The following is a 14109-nucleotide window of genomic DNA, read 5'->3' on the forward strand; positions in this document are numbered from 1 at the left end:
GAACTGTGAACTAAATTGTTTACAGGCTTAAATCTTAAAAAAAAAAAAAAGTAAATAAAACCCAAAGGGAAGCAAATACCTTCATGAGAAAGAGCCCCGAGGCTCTGCCTCCCCTTCCTGAGTCCCAGTTCTATGCCAAGGCCATCCTCAGAAGTCCTAATTTGCAGAAAGGAGACAGATCCTGGATTTCTTCCTCCATTGCTGTTGCTGTGCTCAGTCATGTCAAACTCTTTGCGGCTCCATGGACTATAGCCCACCAGGTTCCTCTGTCCATGGAATTTTCCAGGCAAAAATACAAGAGTGGGTTGCCATTTCCTACCCCAAGGGATTTTCCCAACCCAGGGACCAAACCTGTATCTCTTGTGTCTGCTGCATTGGCAGGCAGATTCTTTACCACTGTGCCACTTGAGAATACCACCCTCTATACCCAGAAGAACTCTGATTTAATGACAACCTCCTGAGGAAGTTCAAATAGTTAGAATAGACATATACTGATTGGAAGAAGTGTGTACATGTGTACTTGGAGGAAGGGCGGGGAGACCCTTACTTTCATTTCACCTCCCTTGGCTTCTTACATTACATTACATTAAGTCGCTCAGTTGTGTCCGACTCTTTGCAACCCCGTGTACTGCAGCCCACCAGGCTCCTCTGTCCATGGGATTCTCCAAGCAAGAATACTGGAGTGGGTTGCCATTGCCTCAAGCCACTGAGTATTGAAAAGCACTCTCCTAAACATTGCCTGCTTTGCACAGTATTGCTGTCAGGATCAAAATGAGATTCTGCCATGAAAGCAAAGTGAAAAGGATTCCAAAGACTAACAACTTCCTTTGTTCATAGTACTTTGTACGATTCCTGACAAGTAAACCAATGGTAAAATGCCTGTCTCCCGTTAATGGCTGCATGAAGGCAAAGTATTTACCTTTTCTCTGCACCTTTGTACCAAGTAAAGACTTGGTAAATATTTTTTTACTCTAAAAGGATGTAGTTTACTATCCCAAGACATGTAGAAAATTTATGTTCAAGCCCCAGGGAAGCTGTCAGCTATTAAGCTGGCAGGTCTTCCAAAGGATCACTTTTAAAATGTAAAATGCATACTATGCCAACATTTGTTGAATCTTTCTACCATGCAGGTGAGATTCTAAGTGCTTAATGTGATTATAACACCTGTGAGGAATATCTTATTATTATATTCCTTTTTAGATGGGAAAATTGAGGCATAAAGATATGAAGTAACTTGCCAAATCATACAGCAAATGAGTGTCAGAGTTTGGTTTCAAACAGGAAGGTCTTGCATCAGAGCCTAGGTTCTCAACCACTAAGCCTCAGTAGAATAAAAGCAGATGCTGTCACTTGTTCCTGAAGCTCTCGTGGGGGTCTTGTGTTCAACCCAGACAAAACCGGATGAACTCTCAGTTCCAACTGCATTCAATCAGTCCATTTTACCCTTTAGAAAATGCAGAAACGGAAGCTCAGAGATATAAAGGGTCTTGCAACAATTTATCACGCAACTAGCTGAGGTAGGCGTTCAGTGACCACTGAAGTCACTGAACTATTTAGTATCTGAAGTATCACAGGGCCTCAGCTTCAGGATCTAAATATGTTTGGGGAAGTGAGTGAATGTCTTGAATTTCATTCACGTCTTCTGAAAGCCACCACCCCTGCTTGGTATACAAAATGCAAGCTTCCCAGTCCTTCGGTTTGCAACTAGAGGCAGGATTTTACTTATCTAGGGCAAAGGACACACATGGGGCATGCATTAAACTTAGCAAACTTCCAAAATTTCCTCAGCTTCAAGTTCACCAGGTCTGAAGTTTATAGCTTCTTTAGCTAGGAAACCAAGCGATTCCTCAGTCAGAAAGACACTGCCCTGAATTTGGAAGGGATTTTTCTTATCTGCCTGAGGCTTGGCTAAATAGAAAGAACTTGTGTATTTTCTTTTTAAAGAAACCAGGACAAATCTCCTTATCCCTCCTTAGCCTGAAGCAGCCCCTCTGGTGGTCAGAGCACACAGTTCAGCTTCCTGTGTGACTCAGCCCCCTTCTCTGTGGTTTGGCTGGGCTCCTGGGAAAGGCCACACCACCGAAAGGGAACGCCCATGGCACCCTGTACCCAGCTCTTGTTCACCCTCCACAGGGGCCAGGTTTGACTGCCTCCAGGCCACCAAGATACACAGACAAGCTGGGATTCAGTTTGCAAGACCCAGTTTCCATCCCCCACTGGTGCCAACAGCTTGCTGTATTCATAACCCTCTGGATTCCTTCAGAGGAAGCCAGTTATCTGCTAGACTTCCTTTGCTCTTCAAGACTCTATCTTGGCATCTCTGCCAAGGACATGTTTTGGCTGGATCCACTCCTCTGGCCTCTGCACATCTCTGGAAAGCTGAGCTACAAGAAACATAGCCCAGGAAGTAGAAAGAGAAAGGAGGGGATTGTCTATTTAAACACAGGACCCTACAAGAGGAATGTGCTCCAGGGACCAGGTGCCCATTGGACCAGTGACCAGCATCTTCCCAAGACTGTTCTGTTGCTGCTGCTGCTGCTGCTGCTAAATTGCTTCAGTCGTGTCCAACCCTGTGCGACCCCATAGATGGCACCCCACAAGGCTCTTCTGTCCCTGGGATTCTCCAGGCAAGAATACTGGAGTGGGTTGCCATTTCCTTCTCCAGCGCTTTAATGCATGCTAAGTTGCTTCAGTCGTGTCTGACTCTATACGACCCCATGGACAGCAGCCCACCAGGCTCCTCTGTCCATGGGATTCTCTAGGCAAGAATACTGGAGTGGGTTGCCATTTCCTTCTCCACTCTGAGCTGCACTCAGCCTTTGTAGAGACTAGAGTAAGAACATGTGAGCCTTCTTGGGATCTCTGGTTAACTCCACTCTGTGCAATAGGAGAGCTGGTAGAGGTGAGAAGTTTTCTGGTCTCTGTTAATATGTTCAGTGTATCTGCGCTGGCCCTGTTCAGTGGCAGCTAAAACTTAGAGGCCACAACATTCATTGACAATGAATAGCTACGGTGAATGTGGCTGTTTCCCCAAGTGTTATACAGTGTAATCAATCATGTACAACTCTGCTGAAGCTACTCAGGAAGGTCCTGCACACTTAAAAAAATTTTTTTTAATTGAAGTATAATTGCTTTACAATGTTGTGTTAGTTTCTGCTATGGGACAATGTGAATCAGCTATTGTTGTTGTTGCTTAATTGCTAAATCAAGTCCAATTCTTTTGCAGCCCCATGGACTGTAGCCCACCAATCTCCTCTGTCCATGGGATTTCCCAGGCAAGAATACTGGAGTGAGTTCCCATGTCCTTCTCCAGGGCATCTTCCCATGGATGATGGAACCCACGTCTCCTACATGGCAGGCAGATGCTTTTACCACTGAGCCGCCAGGAAACCTGGATCAGCAGTAAGTATACATATATCCTATCCCTCTTAAGTCCTATACATTTTTAAGTCCAGTTCAAATCTCTTCTCTCAGATTGTTTCTCTGACTCCTAGAGGTTTCTTCAACTAGTGATGATTATCACAAGGTTTGTTCAGATATTTTATATGTGGTGATATCTTCCCAATATCTTCTAGAGAGGAGAAAGATTGTCTTTCTCACTTTTCCATTTAGCATGACATCCAAAATTGAGCCTTAAATACAGTAGGGGCTCAATAAAAGTTACATTAATAATAGTCTTGTATAGAAGAGAATAGATTCAAGCTTGTGGATTACAATATTTAGCTTTTATTTTTTTGCAGAGAGAGAAGTGAAAGAGGAATTGGTCACGATGCTTTATCTGGAGTCCTTTTAAGCACACACTAAGTGAAATATCCACAGAAACAATAACTTGATTTAATGATATGAACTTTGACTCTGTGATAACTGATCACCCTTAACGCCATCCTGGACTTGTTTCCCTAGAGAAGAGGAGGACACTGAGCACTGTTCTGTGAAACATTCCTTAGAGAGATTTCTCAGCACTAAATAAAAGCGTGGCTTCTCAATGCTACAAAAGACGCCCAGCTGTTAGTTTTGGCCAGGGCCACGCACTGAGCTGGCTCCAGTCAGAGATGGTAGGAAAAGATAAACATGGCTGTATGATGTCACTGAAATGGCCTTATTTTCATCAGAAGCTAAATTCAAATACCCTCAGGGAGATGGGTTGTTTTGTTTTGCTTTGAATTACTAGTTTTCTAAATTTCATTTTTGCCTCTGTAGGTGGTGGGATTTTCCAGTGGATTCCAAGTCCCATGAAGAGAGGCTTGGGAACCTGTACTCTTCTGGGTGCCTGGAAAAAGTGCTCACCAGTGACTCTGAAGCAATAGATTTGCAGTCTGAGCCCTGCTTCCTTCACCAGGTCTTGATTGGTATGTCTTTCAAAAGGCCATGAGGTTCTGCTTTCAAGGATGGTCAGTCAGAGGTGGCACTTTGCTTCCAGCAGAGTCCATGGATCCTCAGAGAACTGTTTTTTACTGACTAAAGAAATGGTAGGATTCCTTGGTGGCTCAGACAGTAAAGAATCTGCCTGCAATGCAGAAGACATGGGAGACTTAGGGTCGATCCCTAGGTTGGGAAGATCCCCTAGAGAAGGGAATGGTAACCCATTCCAGCATTCTTGCCTGGAGAACCCCACGCACAAAGGAGCCTGTCGGTCTACAGTCCATGAGGTCGCAAAGAGTCGGACAAGACTGAGTGACTAAGGACACAAAGAAATGGGAAGTCAGCTTTCAAAATGAGAAGAAACTCTAAGAAGAACAGTGAGGATGCAAGGTTTCCCAAACTGTCTCCCTTCCCACCCGCTACCTGCCTCCTCCCCAACCCAAACACATACTGCACCTTTCTCCAAAACTCAAATCCATCTTGTGTAAGCAGACTGGGAATGTCTAACTTCAGAGGGAGAGCTAATCCAGACTAGCGCATCAATTCTCCCAGCCATGTTCATAGAACAGGGATTAGGGGTCTTAAAGCACAGCAGAACTGGAGCAGATTTGGCAAATCATTCATCTGTCCAGGTAAGACCTGATAATGCTATCATCAGACACTGCCTAATTTACAGAGTGGGTTGACTGAGTGGAATCAGAAATCAGTTCTCTGAATTAAATTTTTTTTGCTGCCACTCCTTTGACTCTGCTTTGTGTGTGTGTGTGCTTAAGTTTCTTCCTTTATAAAATATGATTATAAATGCTAACCTCATGGGGCTTTCTAAAGGATCAAATGAGGTATTTTAAGGTGTTTAACAGGGAAAGTTGACTGGTGTTATTTATTACTCGGTCTTAAAGGAAAGTCTACTTTTCCTCCATACAAGGATGGATTGATCTCACAACTGAGAGTGATCTTGCCTTTCTATCCTCCTGGTTTCTAGTCTTAGCTTTCAGTAATTTGGACTAGTATTTTAGTCCTAATATATTACAAGGGTTAGATATTCACAAACTCTCTCAGAGAGAATCAAACCTTATATAACTTGGATAACACAAATCACTATAGTTGCTGTGGAAAACACACAATAAGCATTTTATCAATGTTTTTTTTGTTTGTTTGTTTTATCAATGTTCTAATCAAATTATCTCCTGGCTTCAGCAAGAAGGAGACTCACTAAAGATAAATGCAGCACCGTGGGGACAGTGGTTATAATAATCACACTATAGATGGCTTTATCTGTGTGAAAGACTAATACAGTGACAAAAAATTCATTGGTCCTTTGGCTTTATTAAACTGTATAATTTAGTACACAAATTCATTCAAAAAAGTACAATGATAGATATTCTACACAGACAACACCTGAATCTGAGTGACTGGAAAAGTGGAAACTGAAATTTGAATTTGGTTAGTGCAAGGAGATCCAACCAGTCCATTCTGAAGGAGATCAGCCCTGGGATTTCTTTGGAAGGAATGATGCTAAAGCTGAAACTCTAGTCCTTTGGCCACCTCATGCGAAGAGTTGACTCATTGGAAAAGACACTGATGCTGGGAGGGATTGAGGGCAGGAGGAGAAGGGGATGACAGAGGATGAGATGGCTGGATGGCATCACCGACTCAATGGACGTGAGTTTGAGTGAACTCCGGGAGATGGTGATGGACAGGGAGGCCTGGCGTGCTGCAGTTCATGGGGTCTCAAAGAGTCGGACACGACTGAGCGACTGAACTGAACTGAACTAAATGGTGATACAAAGTTTTCAGTTTTGTCACAAGCACTTGCACTTGTAATTGTGCAGTTACCCACAACACAATGTAAAGGGTCATTTTTCTCTCACTTTTTTAGAGATAGCTTCAAGACAGGAAGTAGAACATGGACTTTAATTAACAAATAAGTATGACTATATCCTGATACATAAGGGCATTAGGTTCAAAGATATTGAGGGACTTTCTCAAAAGACAGGATGCAAGTCTCAGGAAAAAAAAAAAGTGTTTTAGGTGAGGCAATATTTTCAAAGTGCTTTGGGAACAGCAAAGTACAAAACAGCATTCTTGTAACCCACAGGCATTTAATAAGCAACTGCTGTGCCCAGTGGCCATTAGGACACCATGGGCTGAAGGCATCCTGGCCTTGAAAAAGTTTCCAGTGTGGAGGACACGGGTGGGCTGAAGAAGTGTATTCAGGATACAGCATGGGGCAAAGGTAAGAGTGGCCAGTCCTAGAAAAGTGAGAGCAGAAGATGTTAGCAAGAAAAACCCTCACATGAGATGATTCATAAAGCTGAAGAGCTAGATGTTCATCAGAAGCACAAGTGTGAAGAACAGAACATCAGAGGAAAGGAACAGCATGGGCTGGGGAACGCATGATCAGATTTACAGTTTCACAGTCTTTGGGGCAGCTGCCCCGAGAAGGGATTGGAAGCAGGGCTACACTTCACTGTAAAAGACCAGCCAGCAGATGGTGACCACTAGACTAAGGCAGTGAGGTCTTGAGGTGAAAAGGCAAAGTTGGTAAAAGAGTTGTTAAAGAGGTGACAGAATTTGGTCACTCTTCAAGTCTGCAGGGGAGAGAGAAATGAGGGGCAAGGATGACATCCAGGTTTCCAGCTTGAGGACTGGGGTGGTTGGTGGTATCATTCACTAAGAAGGAAAACCCTTCTTAGTTTTCCTAAGGAGTCAAATATAATAAATAGTTGGCTTAATAATGTCCTCAAGTGCCTTTCTTAGATCTGAGTCAATACGGATGACATCACTTTTTTTTTTTAAGCTGCTCAGCCTGGCATATGGGGTCTTAGTTCCCCTGACAAGGGATCGAACCTGCACCCCTTTGTGATGGAAGCACAGAGTCTTAACCACTGGACCACCAGGGAATTCCCAGACCTCACCTTTTGATTCAGGGTGGTTTCTTCTCACTCACCTTCTTGGGATCTTAGGTAGCAATTAACTGCAGGAGGGGAATCACAATGTGTCAACTCTATTTTCCAAATGATTAACCTGCAATAAAACCAAAGGCAACATGGGCTTCAAGTCAAAAATACAGGTGCATGCTCTTAGCAAAGTGTCCATGTAATTTGTATTTCAGTATATGTCAGGGCCTAATAAGCACCTGCTATATTTTTATGGTCAGGTAGTAGGATTTAATAAGACCCTGCTGAGTTGAAAATTACACTGCCTGTGAATCCAGACTGTAGGTGTAGATAATGGAAACCTGCAATAAGGCTCAAGCTCAAGGGGCTCACGGACATCTGCATGCAGGTGGAAAAGTCTCTGTCAGACATCCTGAGGGCAACGTAGGTAGGAGTCCTCATGATGGCCACTCAATTCTGTTGAAGTCAAGGGCATTCCTCTTGGAGGAATGTAGCTCCATGGAGAACATGGCTTGGCTAATGGGCAGTGTCTTTAGTGAACACAGCTCTGGGTCAAGCACACAGTTTGGGGAGGAGGGCTTTAGCTGGATTCTAGACCCATTGGTTCACTCATGTGCACTCTGATGCTTGATACAACTAGCCACCACTGCACAAGGAAGCCCTGGGACCTTGGAAACCAGCTGTTAACCCTTCAGCCTGCAAGAGGGAGCAAGAGAACATGTTATTAGCAATTGAAGAATCCCTTATCACAAAGCACGATGTAAAGGGTATTGAATACTCACTGCGTGCTAGGCACTGTGGGAAACAGGCAAACATTTATTGAATCAGTGAGTAAGCAAATAAAAAAGCATGTCTCTATTCATGGCCATCCTACATGGGGCTTAAAACACATCCCTGGGAAAGGAAAGAAGCAGAGAACCTAACCATCATCTGATCATACAAAAGCTAAATATTTTACTAGTACAAAGAATAGGATTATGTTTTTAGTCCTGGTTTTTCCATTCAAATCCTAGTGTCATAGATTAAAATACTAATTGCCCCATATTCCAGCTAGGGGAAAAGGCCTTTAGTCTTTAAAATCAGGATCTTGGTATCGATTTGAATCTGTAAGCAGGATGTGGCACCAGATCCCATCAGCGATCAAAAGTAATTTTCTTTCCTTACTCAGCATTTCAGATCACCCTGGAATGGAAATCTTTCTATTAGGAAAGAACAGAGGATGTAAATACATGCCTAAGTTGACTCATTGGAAAAGACTCTGATGCTGGGAGGGATTGGGGCAGGAGGAGAAGGGGACGACAGAGGATGAGATGGCTGGATGGCATCACTGACTCGATGGACGTGAATCTGAGTGAACTCCGGGAGTTGGTGATGGACAGGGAGGCCTGGCGTGCTGTGATTCATGGAGTCGCAAAGAGTCTGACACGACTGAGCAACTGAACTGAACTGAAGGAATCCTTTTAAACAGTTTTAAAAGAAACATTAAGAACACACTCTCTGCTGTATTACTTTTCAAGCTTTAGGGTCCACCATGGGAGGCAGGACAAAGACAGACTCTCTTCCGAGTGAGCACGTTTTGACATCTTCAAGCTTGAACCTTCTTGTAGTGTTATTTACCCAGGAACAAGCTAATGCAGTCTTTCAGTGTGATTTGCTAGGTTACCCATAGATGGTTTAGAGAAGGATTTCTCAACCTCAGCACCACAGAGATTTTAGGTAAGATATTTCTTTGTTGGGGTTGTTGGGAGGTGGCAGTCCTGCACATTGTAAAAAGCTTAGCAGCATTCCTGACCCCTCCCCTTTAGATGACAGTAGCAATCTGCCGCTTCAGTTGTGACAACCAAAAATGTCTCCAGCCTTGTTAAATCACCCTGGTTGAGAAAAATTGACTTGGAGTAGTGCTATCTCTCAAACCCAAGTTCAATCAGACACAAGGAGCCAACTGAGCATCTGAAGGGCAACAGGGAACTACTCAATCTGCTGTTGTGCTGACATGGACTTAGGGCAAATGAGTTAAAATTTTCTCATTGGTCGAGGCCTAATAAATTTAAGGTACTGAGCAAATAATTTACTACAAATACAAAAAGTGACTTGGTCTGTCATCCCTGCCCAGCTCTAAGATCTTGCTGATTCTTTTTTACCAGACAGAGAATTTTAAAAACAATTAGAGTATCTTTTCGTACTGTATGGAGCAAGTGACAGAAACTCAGTTCAAAGTGGCTTAAGCAAAAAGAGAAGATTTTCGGGACTTCCCTAGTGGCCCAGCAGATAAGATTCTGCATTCCCAGTGCAGGGGGTCCAGTTTCCATCCCTGGTCAGGGAACTACTTCCCACATGCCATGCTGCACCTAAAAGATTCCCCCTACCACCTGACCCCCGTGCTTCAATTAACAGATCCTGCTTGCCGCAACTAAGATCCTGCCCAAACAAATAAATAAAAGAAGGTTTTTATTGGGTCATATAATAGAAAATCTTGGGATAAAATTGTCTTTAAATGCATCTAGATCAAGGTATTCAAACAATGACACCAGGAATATCTCACTTTTGTCTTCTGGTTTTTTTTTTTTTTCCTCTGTTTTGGCTTCATTTTCAAGATACTTTCCCAAGATGGTGACAGAGATAGCCATTGAAGTCCAGGCTGATTTCTTAGAAACAACACCAGTGGAGACAGAAGGTCTCTTTCCCAAAAGTTCTGGCCAGAATTCCAGGGTTAGTCTCATTGGCTTGACTTGGATCAAGTATCCATTGATGAACCAATCATTGCAGCCAGAGAAACAGAACATGTCACATGATTTCCCAGAATTGTCAGCACAGCCCTGTGGTACACAGCCGCTAGGGTGGCCTCCTCTGGTTCCTATCTCATAGTTTTCCTGAATTCATGTATTCTCTCCTTCTTAAGCATACACTGGACTCACTTTAAAAAAAAATATTTATTTATTTATTTGACTGCATAACGTCTTGGGGCATGTGGGACCTTTCAGTGTGGCAATCAGGCTCAGTAGTCGGGCCCCCGTGCTTAGCTGCCCTGCCACTTGTGGGATCTTAGTTCCCCAGTCAGGAACTGAACCTGCGTCCCTACATTGCAAGGTGGATTCTTACCCTCTGGACCACAGGGGAAGTCCTTGGACTCACTTCTAATGGATAGAATTAAGTAAAAGTAATAGGATGTCACCTACGAGATTATGTTACTTCCATCTCACTTGCCCTGCCATATTGTGAACTGCCCTATGAAGAGGACTACTTGGCAAGAAACTGATGGCTCTGTCAAGAGCAGCAAGGACTCAACCCCTGCCAACCACCTTGTGGGTGAGTTTAGAAGCAGATCTCCCCTTAATTGAGCCTTAGGATGATTTTAACAATGACTAACAAATTATCCCGGTCTTGTGAGAGATCTTGAGGCAAAGATAGGCTACGTTCAAATTCTTGATGCTTAGAAGCTATGAGATACTGTTTATTCTTTTAATTTATTGAGTTATTTGTTATACAGCAATAGATAATTTATACACACATACATACCCCTAGGAATACAGGATGGGGAACTTTTCAACAAATATCATGGCCTCAGACTGAATGAGACATAGCTCCAAAGGAAGTCAGGTGCTCAAAAATACATATTCATTATAACATCCAATTTGGGCTGTTTTAATTGAACATATAAGCTTCTGGCACCCTAGCCTCAGAGGGAAAACTGATAGGCTTTCTCATGACTATCAGGAATCAATCTATACTGACTTGGCTCACAAGAGACTTTGAAAAGCCACATGTCCTGGGGGTGGTGAGGGAGCTCAATGTTGACAGCTATTTTTTCCTCCATTCATCCTGGAGATGGAAACTGCTGGAGATCAAGTTTAAGTGGAATTTTTCTATTGCTTTAGACCTGTCTGCTCTGGATTTTTAGTTTCCATTATTACATAAGCCTTAAAGTCTCCTTGTTGACAAAGACAGTTTTTGTTCCCATTAAACAGGAAATTGAAAAACAGCCTAAGAAGCTGACATTTCGATGAATCTTTTGCCACACTATCATAAATTTATGGTTCGATTTTGAAACAGTGGCACTGAGGTCTTGGAAATTTTCTTCCAAAATACCCTGCATGCTTGTGCTCAGTTGCTCAGTTGTGTCTGACTCTTTTCGACCCCATGGACAATAGCCCACCAGACTCCTCTATCCATGGGATTTCCCAGGCAAAAATACTGGAGTGGGTTGCCATTTTCTTCTCCAGGAGATCTTCCTGACCCAGGGATCCAATCAGCATCTTTGCCTCCTGCATTGGTAGATAGATTCTTTTATCACTGAACCACCTGAGAAGCCCCCAGAATGTCCTGGAAGCTCTAAAATAAGGTATTTGTAAGCCTCTGGATTGCTTCAGGAGCTCCAGAACACGTGATATGCAGGGTGGAATTCTTGTCTTCTCACTTCTGTATCCTAGCAGAAAATAAACCCCCTGTCTGGCATTTGATCACAGTAAGAGTGAAACTTGAGTAAAGTACTCAGGAGACGATGCCTTGCTAATGATGATCCACTGGAGCCCAAGTCTCTCTAAATCGCCCATGATGAAAAGTCACACAGTGGAGAGAATCTAGGAGATCACTTGAATACTGGGAGAACTCAACATCAAGTACCGTTAGGACCATTCAAAGTATATTATTTTACGTAGCTTCTGCAGAGTGTGGTATTTAATTGATGCTATGTAGCATGATTAATTTATTTTTAGATAGTTTGATCTAGTAAAAAGACGAGCATGACATTGATGGATGTAGTCAATGTGTTTTCAGATTAAAAGCTGCTCAATGGTCTACTAGATGGCTGTAATCCTTCCACTAACACTGAGATCTTTACTAACCATATTTCTTTATAATGAACTTTTAAAGATTTGCTTATTCATGGCTGAGGTTTAAAAACATGTCTGTATGACCTAATTTTAGTCAAAGTTCCAGATGCTAAAATCGTGGAGAAGAATAGTGTATCAGATGAGATCTTTGAAGAGCCAAGGTTTCCCTCAGAGGCCCAGGTAAGAGTGTTATTTGTCTTTCTTTGCATATTTTGCAACAACAATAACAAAAAGCTCAAAAACATTTTAAAGTTTATTTTCTTAATTTGCATTGATCTACATTTCCTAAGACCAACAGAATCTCATTAATGTCAACAGGACAGTATTTCTCTAGCTCTAAACCATTCACACATGTTTGGGGAGTCTAGTTGCCTCAATTCTCCCAAGTAGCTGAGGAAATTCCTAGGTACATGAAGTGAGTGTAGGTGTGGACATGATTGGATTATGAATAGAACGCACCATCCTTCCTGCAAGTTCTTTTTAAAAAATTCATTAATTTTATTGAAGTGTGTGTGGGGTTGGGGGAGGGTTGGGGTGGGTGGGTGGGAGATCAGTTGTGTACAAATCTTTTTCGACCCCATGAACTGTAGCCCGCCAGCCTCCTCTGTCCCATGGGAATCTCCAGGCAAGAATACTGGAATGGGTTGCCATTTCCTCCTCCAGAGCATCTTCTTGACCCAGGGATTGAATCCGAGTCTCCTGCACTGGCAGGCAGAGTTTTTACCACTGCACCATCAGAGAAGCCCTTATTGAAGTATAGTTGATTTAAAATAAGTTAGTTTTGGGTGGACAGCACAGTGATTCAGACAGATAGGTAGATAAAGAGAGATTCCTTTCCAGATTCTTTTCCCTTATAAGTTACTACAAAATGTTAAGTATAGTTCCCTGTGCTCTACAGTAGGGTCCTTGTTGGTTAATCCTGCAAGTTTTTGTAGCTGCAGTGTGTAACCTGCTGATTCCTTCTCTACTAGGGAGACTGCTCCCTCAGTGTTAGCTCTAGAACAGATCCCACCTGCCCCATTCCAGAGACATGCCAGCCTCTGTGTCATAGGCCCCAACAATCCCATCACTGAAGTACAGCACTGCCTTTTGCTTTCAAGCTCCTACAGAGATGAGTAAAAAGGCCCCTGGTTCTTTACATTTTATTACTTCATCTCCCAAGGACTCTGGCACATATTCTGGGGGATCTGGAAAATGAGCAGATCTCAAAACTTGTAATTGAGCTTTCTCCTGATGTTGGTTTCTCATCCTTGAGCCAAGTTTGTGTAGAGAACTCTCTCCGCCCTAAAGGATGAGTCTTGCCACCCCACTGACCATCTAGACTTATCTGCAAACCTGTGATACACAGTTGAGGCCCTCAATTTAGATATCTCAAGTTCTCACAACAGGAGGTGAGCACTGCAGATATGAATTAAGTAATACTGAGCCCACGTGTGAAATATAACACAATGTGTTTGGGATGATCCAAAATCATTTTTTTTTTTTTATCTCTTGTATTGATCTTGATGAAAGAAAAGTCAAGGAACAATTACTATTGACTATGATAATGCAGGAGAGGTAAGAGACACAGGTTCCATCCCCAGGTTGGGAAGATCCTCTGGAGGAGAGCATGGCAACATACTCCAGTATTCTTGCTTGGAGATTCCCATGAACAGAGAAGCCTGGCAGTCTACAGTCCATGGGGTTGCAAAGAGTCAGACATGACTAAAGGGACTTACACACACACACACAAAGTGAAAAAGCAAATTAATGATAGAATTTAATACTTACTTTTGTCTGCTACAAACATGGCCTAACTGTAAAGTATTTCAGCTTATTAGGAAGAACCAGGATCTGAAATCAAACCACCACTTAGAAGCTATTAATATGTAAATTCACCTCATCACATAATCTCCTAGAGGCTCAGTTTTCTAAATTGCAAAATGGGGATAACACAGCCATTATCTCATGGTATTATTGTCAGGATTAAAAGAGCTGCTGAACTTAAACAGAGCACAGTATGTGACACAGAATAAGCA

General features: G+C 42.7%; 1 long non-coding RNA gene across 4 annotated transcripts in view; it reads right to left on the bottom strand.

Annotated features, from left to right (window-relative positions):
• Window positions 1-14109, bottom strand: part of LOC133233591 (uncharacterized) — a 42776-nt gene that overhangs the window by 13423 nt on the left and 15244 nt on the right. Inside the window, exon 2 of one of the 4 annotated variants that reach the window (XR_009731771.1) lies at window positions 7313-7389. This is a non-coding gene — a long non-coding RNA (uncharacterized LOC133233591). Of the gene's footprint in view, window positions 1-7280; window positions 13629-14109 lie in introns of those variants that run through there. The other 3 variants (XR_009731773.1, XR_009731770.1, XR_009731772.1) reach the window with 3 other exon arrangements.

This window comes from Bos javanicus, chromosome 20 (assembly GCF_032452875.1).
Source record: "Bos javanicus breed banteng chromosome 20, ARS-OSU_banteng_1.0, whole genome shotgun sequence".
NCBI classification, from domain to species: domain Eukaryota; kingdom Metazoa; phylum Chordata; class Mammalia; order Artiodactyla; family Bovidae; genus Bos; species Bos javanicus.